The following is a 15,952-nucleotide window of genomic DNA, read 5'->3' on the forward strand; positions in this document are numbered from 1 at the left end:
TCAGTGCTATGGAATCATGGGAGCTGAAGTTTTACAAGGTCTTTAGCCTTCTCTGCAAAGAGTACCTCACCAAACTACAATTCCTAGGACCCCATAGCATTGAGCCATGATAGTTACAGTGATATCAAACTGCATTATCTGGCTGCTTTACTTTCATGTAAAGCAGAATGAATCTGCATTATATGGTCAGCGTTGAGTCACATAATGCAGTTCAATGCAATTAAACTGCAGAATATGGCTTTACACTGATCATATAATGCAGATTCAAACTACATTATATGGCATTAGAATTCCAGTCTAAGTCAGCAAATTTTGATAGGTCAATGGGGAGAAATATATAGTTTTCTGTGGGTGAGCAGATGACAACTACTGGATGGCATATGTTCTGTATCAAAAACTAGAGTTGATGTGGTCTATCCAAAGCAATTTCTGAATCAGCACCCCAAATAACCAAACCAAATCTAAAGTTGGCCAAAAACTGATTCGTCGCCCTTTTGGTACTAATGTTGGAGAGTGGTTCCTAGTATAATAAAAAAAAAAGGGGGGGGGGGTTGGGAACCGCTGTTTAGCATTTTGAAGAAACATTCAGACATTGAATCTATGGGTCACACACTTGAATACAGGTTTTCTCAAGGTGAGGAGAGGACAATTTTCCACTGATACAGTTAAGAAAGAGAGGTATATTTCCTGAGGTAGAAAGGAAGTTTCAGGGCATTTCAAACGTATTTCTATTTATATACAATTCCATAGTCCACATAAATACCTCTACAAGTAAGGTTGAGTAGAAATATATTACTTTAGGAGACTTTCTTTGCTTACAGCTGAATGATAAATTAAGAAACAAATTGAGAGTGCTTGCAACACTGTTACATTGTGATACACCAGAGTTCAATTGTAAAAACATTTATTTTCTCTCTTCTAAACACAGCTGCTCTAAGAATAGCCCTTTTCTAATAATATGTATTATTGTTCCTGTCCACAGGAATGCAATAAACTTAAAGGGTTTATATGGAATGAAGAGAGGTCTTTGAAAAATGCCTGCTACCTTGCATCTGAAATTCTTGACATTTCTTATACAAGGAGTCAGATTATCTCAAGCCAGTCACTCCTTTTTCATGATATAAACAAGATCTTGGTTACATTACAAATTAATCAAAGTAAAATTGAATTTCACAATAGATAGGTCTCCAAACTAACCCTGTTGCTCGTAACCAGAATATACTCTTGTGAATGTGTGTGTGTGTGTGTGTGTGTGTATACACACATATATAGGTAAGTCAAATGAACTCCATTTGCTTCCCTGTTTTTTATCATTAAATTCACCAGTCACCATGTTGTCATCAGAAATCTTTCCTTATTGTTGTAGAGCCGTGGCACCCCCCCCCCCCAAAGGATTTATAGTACACCAAGAGATTTCTAGCTTTTATTTAAACGTTTTCTGCGGTTCTAGAGTTGCAAAATACTGAAGCACTAGAGGTTCTGGAATTGACCTAGCACCAACTGTCACATCTACCATTTAATAAAATGTATAAGTTTAATGATTTTCTACATACCTTGTATCTTTTATGTTCTGTGTCAATCCCTAAAAGTATTAACTGGATCAAATGCATGTATCAAAACACTTCCATTCCTCCAATTTACATAACTCCTCAGGAAATGAGATGATGGCTAGGATCCCTTCAGCTATTTCCCAAGCCAGAGAGCTACCAGTGTATGTAGATAAGATGATCTTCTTTGTCAACAAAATATGCTCAGAGTGTTTATCCATTTAACCTGAGGTTGAAAGTCTGCCATTCTATTCCGGCAGCCAATCCCTTGATTGTCCGCAATCACCATCTATGTCTTTTGCACCTTTTGCACCTTTGTCTCACATGGAACCAGACACTTGAGTTAGGGTGCCTCCAGACAGCACAAAAATGCAGGTTTAAAATGGGTGTTAAAAAATTCCGGGACCTGACTGCAGATCTCCACAAAAACCTGTTTGTTCTGGGATTGGGTCCTCTGCCATCCTCACAGGTTTACTCGGAACAAAATGGAGGGCAGACAGGTGACATCTGATAAAAAATTTTTAACAACCCCATTATGTGCTGGACTGTACATGCGATTATGTGCACATGCAAATATCTCAATATAAAATATAAGCAGATTCACATGTGTGTATATGACGTTCAGTGCATAATGGAGTGATTTTTAAAAAAAAAATCTGCTAGATTTCTTCCTTCTATCAATTGTTTATTCAAGCTCTAATTAATATTATAAAGTTTAAAATAGTTTCAGAGAGTTCCAATTGCTCATCATTCGTGCTTCCTTTAAATCAGCTGTGTGTCCATTAAACAGCCCAATCAGCTGATCAGCTGTTTCAGATTTTTTAAAAAGTGGACGTGTGCTGGAGGATCTCCACTGGGGATGGGGAGAGAAAATTACATGGGTTTTCTTGGAGTGCAGGGATATGCAGTGATGCAAATATGCACATTTTAAAGCCAGAACTGGCATAAAAGGGCATCTTTTTACCCTGTGTTTTTCTTCTGCTGTAGCGAATCAGCGTGGATCTGCCAGTAGCATCATGTAGCCAGTTCCCTTTTAACCCAGGGGTCTGCAATGGATTGGTTCTTTGAACTGGCCAACGACCAGCCATTGTTCTTGCTTCCACAAGAACCTCCTCCTGCAGATTGTAATGTCAAGGGAACCCCTGGACAATCTAGGTGCGGATCCTAACCTAACTCTTTTCAGCCAATCAGGGGAGAGAGCAGGAAGTCTGAATAGTTGTCAGAACTGTATAAAATGTTATGTATTTCTCTATGAATTTATGTTTGTACCTTTTGAAGCAAATTGCTTGTACTTGCATCCTTTTTGGACAAACAGTAATATACCTCTGTGGTTTTGCCTTTAAACTGGGAAGCTTGTTTCTCTGTACTGGCTGATCTGGTTCAGCAGATGTTTGCTGGGCAAAGATCTCTTAACCGTGGTCCTAGCTGAAATTACTACATTATCAGAATAATCTTACTAAACTATTGCCATGTCCCAGACACACCGAAAACCCACAAGATCACATAGCCTATAAGGGAAATGGTTAATGATGACAATATGATCCCTGTATCTGCAGGACAAGCATGCATGGTTTCCTATGTGTCAGCTACTGGCTTCACGCATTGAAGATCATGGGGGCAGCAATCCAACACATATGGGCTGGATCTACACTGCCATGTAATATAGTTTGGAACTGCATTATGTCGTTAATATAGAGTCGTATAATTCCATTTAACTGCAGTGAACTGCCATAGAGTGCAGTGGGTTGACAAAAGCAGCATTCAGTTCTGAGAATTTGAGATTCAGGGGAAAAAATGGTGGAAAAATATTGTGCAATTTGCTTTTCTGGTCTATTTGGCTCCAAAAAGAAACCTGCAAGATCTTTAGCAAATGTTTTTTTAAAAAAAAAAAAACTCTGTAATACTCATGCTCCTTTTAATCACTACACTTCCAAAATTAGCAGCTGCAAAGAAAATGAAACAAAGGGGCTCTAAGTGGTATTACTGCAGTAGTGGGTACTTTAGCCTGCAAGCACTCAAAGCCATTAGTATGACTCATTGCAACTACACAAACCACTTTGAAAACTGCCCAGAGTAATCAAGCATCAAGTAAGATTCCTGCATTTCAAACCTAATCACACTGGCTCCAGTCCAAAAATTGCTAGACAACAGAGTGTTATAAGTTATTAGTAAGAATTCAAATGCATCACCATGCTACTTTGGATTACTAAGCATAGGGATCTTGCAGTACCTTTGATACTAGAAATTGATAGCACAAGCTTTGGTAGACATAAGCCTACTTCATCAGATGTGTGAAGCAAAGTGCCTAGGAACAGATCTTTATAGATATGAATGTGTGTGGAAATGGCAATAGAATTACAAGACTTGTGGGTATGATGATGAAATGACAACTTCTGTTTTATCCATAGCTGTTAGGAGACAGGAGAAAATATGTTGTTTAAGGCCAAATGGGTTAGGGGCATAGGGCCCCTGAGAAAATGGAAAAACCACAAACAAACACTTTTTTTTACCTGAAAGAATACTATCTATAGCTACTTCATCACACTGGAGAATGAATCCACTTTAAATCCGGTTCCTGCCTCCTGCAGAATTCTGAGGTTTGTAGTTTAGTGAGCCTGTTAATGTCTCCTCCCTAAACTACAAACCACAGAATTCTGAAGGAGGCAGAAACTGGATTTAAAGGGGCTTCATTCTCTAGTGTGACGAGGTCTTCCATCAGGGTCAACTTCTGACAGAGATTCCTAGAGAGAATATTTTCATCGGGTCTTTGAATAATCAAATCCATAAAAGTCAACCCCACAAATGTGGATGGCTGACTGTATATGAATGCTGGAAGTTATAGCAATGTAGTGTGATGCTGCCTGGGAACCAGAAAGTAGATGTGGTAAACTGCTTAAGAGAGCCCTCATGAGGCTGGAGTGTTAACAAGCATTGAAGACCCAGGTTTTAGTGATGGCTCAAGGAACCTTTGCACATTCAAAACCTGAAAGCCAAGTGTGTCTGAGATTGTGAATCTGGCTAGTGTGGCACATGCCTTAGTTAAGTCTACTTGGGGCCGCATTCAAAGAATATGTGGAAACTTCAGATGATCCAAGGAGCTGCAGCTAACTGGAGTTGGCTACAGCGAACACACAGCTCCCCTGTTGCAACAGCTCCACTGGATGCCAGTGTGTTTCCGGGCACAATTCAAAGTACTGGTGATGACCTATAAAGCCCAATGTGGCTCATGTCCAGGCCATTTGGCAGATCATGTCTCCTAGTTAATCCTGCCTGGGCCCTGAGATCTTCAGGAAAGACCCTTCTCTCATTCCTAGAACATTGAAAGCTCAGATGGTGGGGACCTGAAAAGGGGCTTTCATGGTGGCTCCTGGACTCTGGAACTCTAAATTGTATTTCTAAATGCTCTGCTAAAATTTAAAGGGCCCACAATGCCAGAAATTTGTGGACTGAAGAAAAATGATATTTGGGAGCAGGATTCTCATTTGCAAGGGGTTATGCATGGAAACAATATGGAAAGAATAAGGATAAGTTCCTGCATCACAAAAAATAATGTTGCTCATTTTTTGTTTCAGCAACTTTTAAAAATTCAGATGTAACTATATGAAATATGTAGGTACAATGAAACAACTGGGTCAGAGAAACCTTGTTATAAGAAAATGAAGCCATTTTGAGCCTTTCCCCTCCTTCGTTCACCAGTCTCTCTTTTCTAATGATTTGTAACATCAGCTGAGCATTTAGAAATACAACGTAGACATTCAAACTAAAGGTGCAGGAAACCGTACCAAGGGGACGTGAATCCAGCAAATGTAAGAGTTTTAAGTGTGAACAGTTCCCAATGCCTCACTCTCTGGAATGAGAGAAATGTGGGAACTGAAGGAAATACTTATCTTTGGAGCAAGAATTATTTTCGGGGGCAATGCCCCCCTCTCACTCCCACCTCCATAATTATATATCTGCATAGAAGTTAGTGAGTCACATTCACAAACCTAACACATGGAGAAGGCAGATTTCTGAATCTACTTTCGCACAGAGAGCCTCAAATCCCGCAGTTTAGGTTAGTATTGACTCTTTACAGTGGAAGCAACTGTACAAATAAAAAGTTACTCCCTCTTCCTATAGTAAAAGTAATCATGGTACTAAGTGTGCTAAAAGGCCTGTAATACTATAGTAGAGATTGTAAGGTTCTACTCTACAAAGCCAACTTTATCTAAACACAAATACATGCAAATAATATACTAGGACCCTATTTGGGTCCCAAGAAAGGAAGCATTCTTATTTAGCACATTCAGTTAATGAAAGAAGTATCTGTAAAGAACAGATACAATTTGCTTTCACTGGTCCTTGCATGGTTGCAATGCAGTTTTTTTGGGCAGATATCCAGTTTGGCCCAATCTTCAAGCAGGCTATGCCAGAAAAAAGTGAAGCAAGAGAGAGTACAGTCCAAGGACTCAGGGACAAGTGTACCCATCAATGCACCACGTATGATCCATTTGGAAGAATTTATGGGACACAATCGCTCTCCCCTACAAGCACAACAGCAAGACTGTATCTCCAAATTGCTAGCATTGGACAGCCTCTCTATATTATTGCCACTTGTCATCAAGTATTGTATATCTAATTGCAGTGGATACTCTCTACATCAGTGGTTCCCAACCTTTAGTCCTCTAGGTTTTTTGGACTTCAGCTCCCACAATTCCTAACAGCTGGTAAGCTGGCTGGGATTTCTGGAAGTTGAGGGGTTTGAGGGGACTGACTCACCATAGTGGGAGTTGTAGTTTACCGTACAGCCAGAGGGCACATTGAACCCCACCCATGATGCATCTAGAGCAAATTTGTCCAACATAACAAACCTTGAGTACTGATGGAATTTCTCGTGGTTAACCTGGCATGATGGGAGCTGTAGTTCACCCACAACCTTATGCATTTTGTACAGTTTAAACACTGACTTTTTCAAATAACCCGGACAACACTGGGTACCCAAGTTAGTAATATATACAAAAGAACAACCCCTTTTAAAGCCCCTCCTTCCACAAGAATGATAAGCCAAAGCCCTGTTTGAATAAAAAAAGATTTTACCTGCTAGCAGAAAAAGAAGAGAGAGCCAAGCAAGACTTGCACAGAAAGAAATTCCACAACCTGGAAGCTGCCACCAAGAAGGCTGCTTGTCATGGAATCACAGAACTGGAAGAGACCGCAAGGGCCATCCAGCCCATATCTTCACTAAACATCATTGTGATGATGGTGAGCCTAATAGAAAGATAATAGGATTATACTGGGACATATAGGAAGAGAGACAATCCCTTGGAACTTCTTATTATTGGCCATGTGACAGTTGTAATCCAAAACATCCAGTGGAGCAAAGGTTTCTAGTAGGGCTGGGTGGTTTCGTTCATTAATTTCGTAATTCGTTATTGATTCGTATTTAAATTAGATTACGATCCAAAATTGAGCCATGCAGGAGCAACTAAAAATCGAAACAAATTTTTCAATTTATTTCGTAATTGTTTCGTAATTGGTTCGAAATCGTTTCGAAATCATTTCGAAATTATTTCGTTATTATTTCCGTATGTCTGGTGCAAGTTTTATAGTTGTTGTTTGTTTTATCAGTGATAAAAAAATAAATTATCACACCAACAGTCAACAACAGAGGGAGAGGGAAGCTTCAGAAGTTCCCCCTGTCCCATTTGGAGGTTTTTTTAGCGTATTGCGCAATCGCGTCCGCCATTAACGAATCAATTTGAAATTCACGAAATTTCGTAAATAACAAAAAAAATTTAAAGAAAAATTCGGAATTCTTTTAAAAAACGAAACGCAATGGACCCCCTAAAAACGAAACGAGTTTAGAAACAAATTTTTCCGTTGTTACCCAGCCCTAGTTTCTAGCACTTACACAGTGAATCCATTGTTCCAGCCTCAGAATGTGGCAATAACAATCAGGAAAGCGTCTTGTTTCCTATCTTTAAATCATGTTCAAGGAATCAGCACAGATACAAAATATCTTCTTTCCCCAGATCTACTTTCCAAACAAACCCTGCATCCCTGTTTTCCAATGTGTCTGAACTCTCAAAAATAATCTTTGGGGAACAGGAAAAAAACACAGAAAGTATGTTTGCCACCAAACTACTGTTTTTGAAAAATGCACTACAAATATAAAATATAACAGATGATGTGTGGGCCAGAAGCAAAATGGCAGAGACTATAAATGAAAGGTCACTGCCTGAAAACATCAAAACATTGGCATTTAGTGAGTCTTGGCTCTGTAGCACTGAAATGTGTTTCAGTTCAGAAGACTCTGTGACTATTTAACTCTGCTCACATGTAAACATTAAGCCTGTACACTGGGATGAAATGTCCTTATTACAGTTATTTCTCCTTTTCCTTGTCTTTGGTACTCTAGTAGCAATTTCCTTGTACAACATTGCCCATAGCTCAGTAGTACATGATCCAAAGTTCAATCACTGATCCTCTATTCAGTATCTCAGAGAGTTGCTGCCAATGTAAGTAACTCAGAATAAAGTACCTGCTATTCTAGACAAATGGTTCTAAATAATGAACCCCAGACTCACATACTTCCTTATCCTTCTCACAGAATCACAGAACTGGAAGGGACTACAAGGGCCATCCAGCCCAACCCCATTTTCCCATGCAGTAACACACAATCAAAGCGCTCCTGACAAATGGCCATTTAGCCTCTGCTTAAAAATCTCCAGAGAAGGAGAAACCATCAGCATATTCCACTATTGAACAGCTCTTCGCATCGGAAGTTTTTCCTAATGTTTAGATGAAAACTATTTTCCTGAAATTTGAATCCATTGCTTCAATCTTGCACCCTTCTCAATGTGACATCCTTTCAAATATTTAAACATAGCTATCATATCCCATCTCAACCTTCTTGTTTCCAAGCTGAACATCCCTAAGCCGCTCCTCATAGGGCTTGGCTTCTTTAGTGCAAAGTAATTAGTACTATCCACTGTCATTTTAAATTAACTGCAGATTTGCTTCTTACCGGAGCACAAACCAATAGCTAATTTTAACTAAAGCCAGCCAAACCGAGCCAGCTATAGTTTATAGTTAAGACTAACCACAGTGAGCCTAGGCTCAAAGAATGCATCAATCTGTGAATATGACATCAAAGAGAAAGCTTTCAAACTCCTTCTCAGTCATACTGGAAAAAGGAGAAGAAGAAAAAACCCATCATAATGAGGTTTGGTGTGGCTCATGTTCTTATCACAATCCTATGGTTTAATATTATATCTATCTGAGCCTAATGTTCAACCATTATGACTGCCTCTGATTCAGATTACCATCTTCTTATAGAAGCTTGGATAAAACTAGCTGATGCCATAACAGGCATCATACCTTCAAGATCAAAGCTGCAAAATTATCATAAAATGGAACCAGATTGCACGACTTATTCACATTATTATGCATTTATAATGTCTTGAACCTAAACCTGTACTTTTCTCCAAATAACACTTTTCCCCAATGCTCTCCATTCCCAATCAGCATACATATGAATTAATGCAACACGGTGAAAACACTAAGGCCACTTCTACACAGCTGTATAAAATCCACATTGAACTGGATTATGTGGCAGTGTAGACTCAGATAATCCAGTTCAAAGCAAATATTGTGAATTACCTACCTTGATATTCTGGGTTATATGGCTGTGTAGAAGGGTTTACTTATCTGTTCAGACAGTGCACTTACAGCATGGTGGAAAGGAAGAAAGTACAATACAATAAAAAGAGAGCAACCTTGATATCCTGCACTGCAGACATAGACCATAAAGTTATTGTCCCATATCCCCATAAATTCAATCTACCTGTTTTCAGGTTGCTTCATCTTCCTATGCTATTTTTAAATATTTAAACATGGTTATCATTCTCCTTTTCTTTTCTTCTCCAGGCTAAACATGTCCAGTGCCCTAAACCACCACTCGTCATAGAGCATAGTTTCCATAACTTTTCAATTTTGGTCACTCTCCTCTTGACATATCCTTCCAGAATTGTGGTGCCCAGAACTGGACACAGGATTCCAGGTGAGATCTTACTAAAATATAATAGAGAGATGTTAATATTTCCCTCAATTTCATTCTGCCAGAGAGGACCCTGGGAGGTCAACCTTTTCTTTCTGGGGGGAAGAAACACAGGAATGAAACAGTCCCCCATTCTCTCCCTCCCCCATCCTCTCCAATCCATAAAATGACCACAAGGAGGAACACCCAATGAAAAATGGGTAAATGGCTTGGAGAAGTAGTTGATTGGGATGGAGAATTTCTCCACCTGCCATAACCAGAAAAGTTATATACACAGGCCTGCAAATGTCACCAATAGGATGTCAGCCCCAAACTGGAAGACATGTTAGGGCAACAAATTATATCTATAATGATAAGTGCTTGTTTTACCCAACTGTCAATATGAACACGTTGTTTTTAAAGTTGTTCTTTGGGGTTTTTTGCAATAGGAAGTCAGTGTCTCTGTCCATTCAAGGTGACCATGCTTGTTGGGAGATTCTGACAGCTGTAATCCTGAAAAGTTACTTTTCCCAGCTCAGACAAATTTACAATAAAATCATATTATAGACAATGCCTGGAATTTTAGGAACAGTAAAAGTTCAAAGACATATCAGTCATCCTAACCCTGAGGGAAACATTTTCCACTTTTGCAAAAGTAATTTTGTTTTGAAACCATTATAATTGCTTTCTGGATAAAGGTCTCTGTGAATTGATTAGTATAGATTCATGAGTGGAGTGCTACCTGCTCTATTACTGGCCAACAAATTGTGGAAATGACAAAGCAAATGCCAGAATGCAACCAATCTGCAATATGACAACTCTCCAATAACATAGTATGCTTGTCCTTCTTTTATATGTCTCCAATTCACTCTGCAAATGCCAGAATGCAACCAATCTGCAATATGACAACTCTCCAATAACATAGTATGCTTGTCCTTCTTTTATATGTCTCCAATTCACTCTGCAAATGCCAGAATGCAACCAATCTGCAATATGACAACTCTCCAATAACATAGTATGCTTGGCCTTCTTTTATATGTCTCCAATTCACTCTGCAAATGCCAGAATGCAACCAATCTGCAATATGACAACTCTCCAATAACATAGTATGCTTGTCCTTCTTTTATATGTCTCAAATTCATCATCATCATAATTACTTATTAATCGCCCTCCATCCGAGAATGCTCTAGGCGATTTACAAGCTAAATTGTAAAAGATAAAATACATACATACAGAAATTAAAAATTAACAGAGATCAATTCACTCTGCAAATCTAACACCCTGGGACTATCATTGCCTAAACTCTGAAAACAAATAACAGGCCAACTGATATTGCTTCTTCTCACTACTGCACACTGCAGCTCAGCTGTGAAGAAACGTGTCCCAGACAAATCCTGTGCATTACATTAGTGATATTCATTTCACCATTGTTTAAGTCATTTCCCTCTTTTACAACTTAAATGTTTAGTCATGCTACTCAGCCCCTCCCTCCCACATCTCTTTAAGGCACATACTGTTATTTCCACTTCACAGATGAAGCGTAAAGATGTAAGAACAAGAAAAAAGCCATCTGCCATGTGAATGCATAAGTCCTTCTCAAAGGGTTTTAGCTGTGGGGTATACAGGTGACTTTCCTCTTACTCTTATTACCTTGGCTGGGGATCCCACCCCAAGCCATTCTGCAACTGGAAATTCATAAGTGAAGTGTTATCTCAAGCAGAAACTGGAGTTAAAATTGTAGATTCCTAGTTATTGTTGTGTGGCTTTGAGTTGTTTCCAACCAGATGACTTTAAGGTGAACATGGGGGGGGGGGGGGGGAGGGAGAGAGAGATTTTGAGTGCACCTATCCTGGAGAATTTATGCAGTTAGATCCCATTTTTGCTGCCATGGCTTAATGCTATGGAATCCTGAAATGTGTAGTTTAGTGAGGCACCAAGCACTCTTTGGCAGAGAGGACTAAAGATCTTGCAAAACCACAACTCCCATGAATCCACAGCACTAAGCCATAGCAGTTAAAGTATCAACATGCATTAATTATACAGTGTACATGCACCCTTATTTAGGAGAGTGTGAATTGCCTTTGCCTTACTCTGAGATTGACAAAGCGTAACTTGCCCAAGATCAGTGCACATTTTCACAGCTCTAGTCTCCACTTGACATGTGATTCCTACGGGAACCTTGTCTGCAGCATGGTTATATGAATAGCGTAAGAGATGTACAACAACATAGCTAAGGGAAACTTTCCTACTCAGGGCTCTAGTCAACTTAGAACGGGGCCCTTTGAGTGCTGGTTGGCCATGGTGAGAAGGGAATTGAGAAAGATTTAGGAAAGAAATGAAAAGGATCAGAGCACACTCTTCTACCATGGAATGGCTTTACCCACCCTTTCCTTCAAGGGTCCCTCCAGACAGACCCTATATCCCAGGATCTGATCCCAGGTTTTCTGCTTTAAACTGGATTATATGAGTCCGCACTGCCTGATAATCTGGAATAAACAGAAAACCTGGGATCAGATCCTGGGATATAGGGCCTATCTGGAAGGGCCCCAAGTAAAGCTGTTGAATGTCAGTAGGGAGTTGTTCAAGAAAAGATATCCAGAGGAGGTTTGTCACTGCCCTCCTTTGAATATAGCCTAAAAGCACCTTATATTCCATGGCAGTCTCCCATTTAATTACTAACCAAGCATGACCCTGCTTATCTTCCAAGATCAAACAAGGCCTTGGGTGAGCTATATAATGCTAAAAGCTAAGCTTTGACACTGGCTGCCTGCCAAGAAACTAAGTACTTTATTGCTTTATTGTGTGAGAGCAAGGTTTCCGGAGGTTGGTGGGTGGAGGCGGGGGAAGGGGGGACAGAATTGTGAGGTTTTCCTCCTCATTTCTTTTTTAAAATTTAAATATATATTTATTGGAAATTTCCATTTTTTCCACATACAAACAAGAGGAAAAGGTGCAGAAGTCAGGAAAGAAAGATAAAGGGAAGATGGGGGTTTTGGAGTTATTGTTACTAAATTAAGTCAACTGCTATCTAATATTTCACAGGGGGGGGGAGGAGTATGAAAAGTTCATTATATCCTCTGCAGCAAAGAGAGGAGTAATAATCTCAATTCTGATGGTTGTGTCTTCTTATATCTTCTTGTATTCTCTCATATTGTTCTTTCTTCTTTTCCTCTGTACAAGATTGTCTCGGTTATTCTTGTCAGATTGTTTCTTTTTAAATCTTTATCTAGATCTAATTATTGCCCAATAATACTCCTCATTTCTTCAATTGTAATTGAACAATGGTACAGGAGGCTTAAAGCTTATGGTGCATATCTCCTGCTCCCAGTCACCCACCCAATCCCTGTCTGGCCTTATGGCACAGAAGTGAGGTCATCTTGGAATTTAGACTGATGCATGACATAATGTCCGTTTCAGAACATCATAGAGTAGGATGCAATTGCAAAGTCCAGGCAGTCCAACCTTCTGCTGTGCATGGACACAGAAAGTAAAGCACTTCCAAAAGTTGGCTACACGATCTCTGTTTAAAGCCCTCCAAAACAAGAAAGATCACCACTCTCTGGTGTCCAAATTTAGGTTTCTTTTTGTCTTAAACCCAATGAATAATCCCAAATGGAGTAGATACACTATGGATAAAGCAATGAATGGGGTTAACATCACTGGATCAATAGGTTTACTCTAGTAGGACTAGAGATTGGGTTTTGTCACCAGGATAACTTAAGGCAGAGGAGGTGCTACACCATTGTTTGGCCTCAGGAATGGGACAGATGAGGGTCAAAAGACTGAAACAGAACCCCAACAAGACAAAGGGCCTACTCACACTAGAGCAGTGGTTCTCAACCTGTGGGTCCCCAGATAATTTGGCCTACAACTCCCAGAAACCCCAGCCAGTTTACCAGCTGTTAGGATTGCTGGGAGTTAAAGGCCAAAACATCTGGGGACCCAGAGGTTGAAAACCACTGCGCTAGAGCATCTATCCACTTTAAATCCAGTTTCTGACTCCTGCAGAATTCTGGGGTTTGTAGTTAGGGAAAGGACTTTAAACTGCTCAACCAGAGAGGTCCTGGGCCTCAAAAAACTACAAACCCCAGAATTCTGCAAGAGGCAGAAGCTGGATTTAAAGTGGATAGATGCTCTAGTACAGAAGGCCTCAAACTTTTGAAACAGAGGGTCAGATCACAGTCCTTCAAACTGTTGGAGGGTCAGATTATAATTTGAAAAAAAACATGAATAAATTCCAATGCACACTGAATATATCTTATTTTAAGTGCAAAAACACTTAAAACAATACAAAATTTAAAATGAACAATTTTAACAAATATAAACTTATTAGTATTTCAATGGGAAGTGTGGGCCTGCTTTTGACTGGTGAGATAGAGGAGTTGTTGTTGTTGTTGTTGTTGTTGTTGTGTGCTTTCAAGTCGTTTCAGACTTAGGTTGACCCAGAGCAAGAGCCGGGTAAATGACCTTGGAGGACCATATCTGGCCCCCAGGCCTTAGTTTAAGGACCCCTGCTCTAGTGTGATAAAGTTAAAAGACACAATTTTTCTGGAAAATGGAGCTTCAGAAAAAAATGTGTAATGTATTCCTTTTTCCATAGCTGTTTACATTGTTATTGTTAGTCCACTGTTATCTGCCTGCCAGACAACACACTAAAACACTGTAGTTGTTGTTTTGTATATCCTGGATCTTAACTTGAGGTCAAGGCAGCAAAGATCATATTGTAATTAGTATGCACCTATAACCGCATAATTAAACATTTATAAAAAGCTACCCTGACGCCTTTCAGGGGAAAGTACACTTTTAAAATTCCCTGGGGAAGCCTTCCCTTTCCATTACTTGTCTTCTCACATCTGCCTACTTTGGTGTTGTAATCTGCAATGACTGACATGGGTCAGGAAGCGCAGCAGCTGAAGTCAAAAAGGTATGACAGGCCAAAGATTGAGAACCACTGATGCAGAGGTTTCATTTGAAAGCACTGATTTAAAACCATATAAATATTTACCCAAGCATTAAACTCATTTAACCCTCTTCAAAATGCCTGCTAAATATTGCCCATGTATGCACACATAAACACATAGATATTGTAAAGTAGTAGTAAGTAAAAAATAATAATCAGGTAACTGGAGAATATAGAGTTTGAAAATAAAAAGAGCAATTATATCTTAAAGATACTATAACAGAAACATAGTAACTTCAGGACATAAAAACTACAGAAACACAGTAACTGCTGTATATAAATACGACTTATAAAAGCATACCTTATTGTGTATTTACTCAAAATAGTATGGAATGATAAAGAGCTGTTAAAACTAGAACTTTTTTTTCTCCCTAGAAAACTACCATGACAGTCATGCCAAATAGGTAACTGCAATGCAAGATATCAAACAGCCCGGAGAAGTTACTGCAGAGAACCAGATTGTGCTTTGCAGCCCAGAATCCGCTGTATGCATTGAGCTCTTCTTTGCAACCATAGAAGCAAGTGCTTCTACTGAGATTACATTGACTGTGTATTCTTGCATGGTAGAGGGTTAGACTGGGTGACCTTTGGGGATCCCTTCTAAATCTATGACCCTATGCAATAGCACTTACTCTTGAATAAAAATGCATGGAATTGAGTTGTTCCTGTATGCTTGGTTGGAAAAAATTCAATTACTTCGCCCCACTTTGCATTGGCCACACCCCATGTCCTCAGCCCCACTCCTAGCTGGCAAGTATCCCTTGATATCCTTGCAAGTTTTGAATTCAGCCTCTCACAAAAATGTTTCCCCACCTCTGATTTGAAGAAATTCCCCAAAGTGTTATAAAAGTGAGATACTTTCAGAATAAACTTTAATTCTGAATTTCCCCCTTTTGCAAACACATAATTGTATAGGTGGTCCAAACTACTGCTTCTTAAATTTTGAGTCCTGGCCCCAAATAGGGTCTTCTTAGCTCAATGTTGGGGATGGGGTCACGAAAAATTGGCAACAGTAAACATTTTCTGAACGCAGTCTAGTGACTCTTTTAGACACTTACACAAATCTGTTGCTCAGTGTTTACAGTGGACTCTGCAAAAGATGCTTCAGCTCTGCTTCATAAAAAGGAAAATCATCCTGTTTAGCAAGCTTTGCAAATGAGGATTTGTTTGATTTTTATAATTTCATATATAACCATATACCTGGGGCCACGTAAAAATTATCAGGCCAAAAGTGATTGCGAATGCAATAGTCTAAGAAGCGTTGGTCTAAAATATTATTTATTAACAATCTGTGTTTCTCCCTTTCTAAAAAAAATACATAACACGAGAGAAAGGATCAAATAGTTGTTGACAGGTAGTATTAGAAGTCCCTCATCTGGAAAAGACTGTACTGGAACCTTCAAGAACTGGTTTGTTTAGGAAGTGTAT

The 15,952-nt window shown here is 39.3% G+C and overlaps 1 protein-coding gene across 9 annotated transcripts in view; it reads right to left on the bottom strand.

The window, feature by feature from the left end:
- The window catches only part of NCOA7 (nuclear receptor coactivator 7), a 109,894-nt gene that overhangs the window by 88,497 nt on the left and 5,445 nt on the right, over positions 1-15,952 (bottom strand). Inside the window, exon 2 of one of the 9 annotated variants that reach the window (XM_060753291.2) lies at positions 6,624-6,794. The exons of the other annotated variants lie outside the window; for them this stretch is intronic. The gene's annotated coding sequence lies outside the window, so the exon portion shown is untranslated. The remainder of the gene's footprint in view (positions 1-6,623; positions 6,795-15,952) is intronic. 9 annotated transcript variants of the gene reach the window in all.

This window comes from Anolis sagrei, chromosome 1 (assembly GCF_037176765.1).
Source record: "Anolis sagrei isolate rAnoSag1 chromosome 1, rAnoSag1.mat, whole genome shotgun sequence".
Taxonomy (NCBI): Eukaryota; Metazoa; Chordata; class Lepidosauria; order Squamata; family Dactyloidae; genus Anolis; species Anolis sagrei.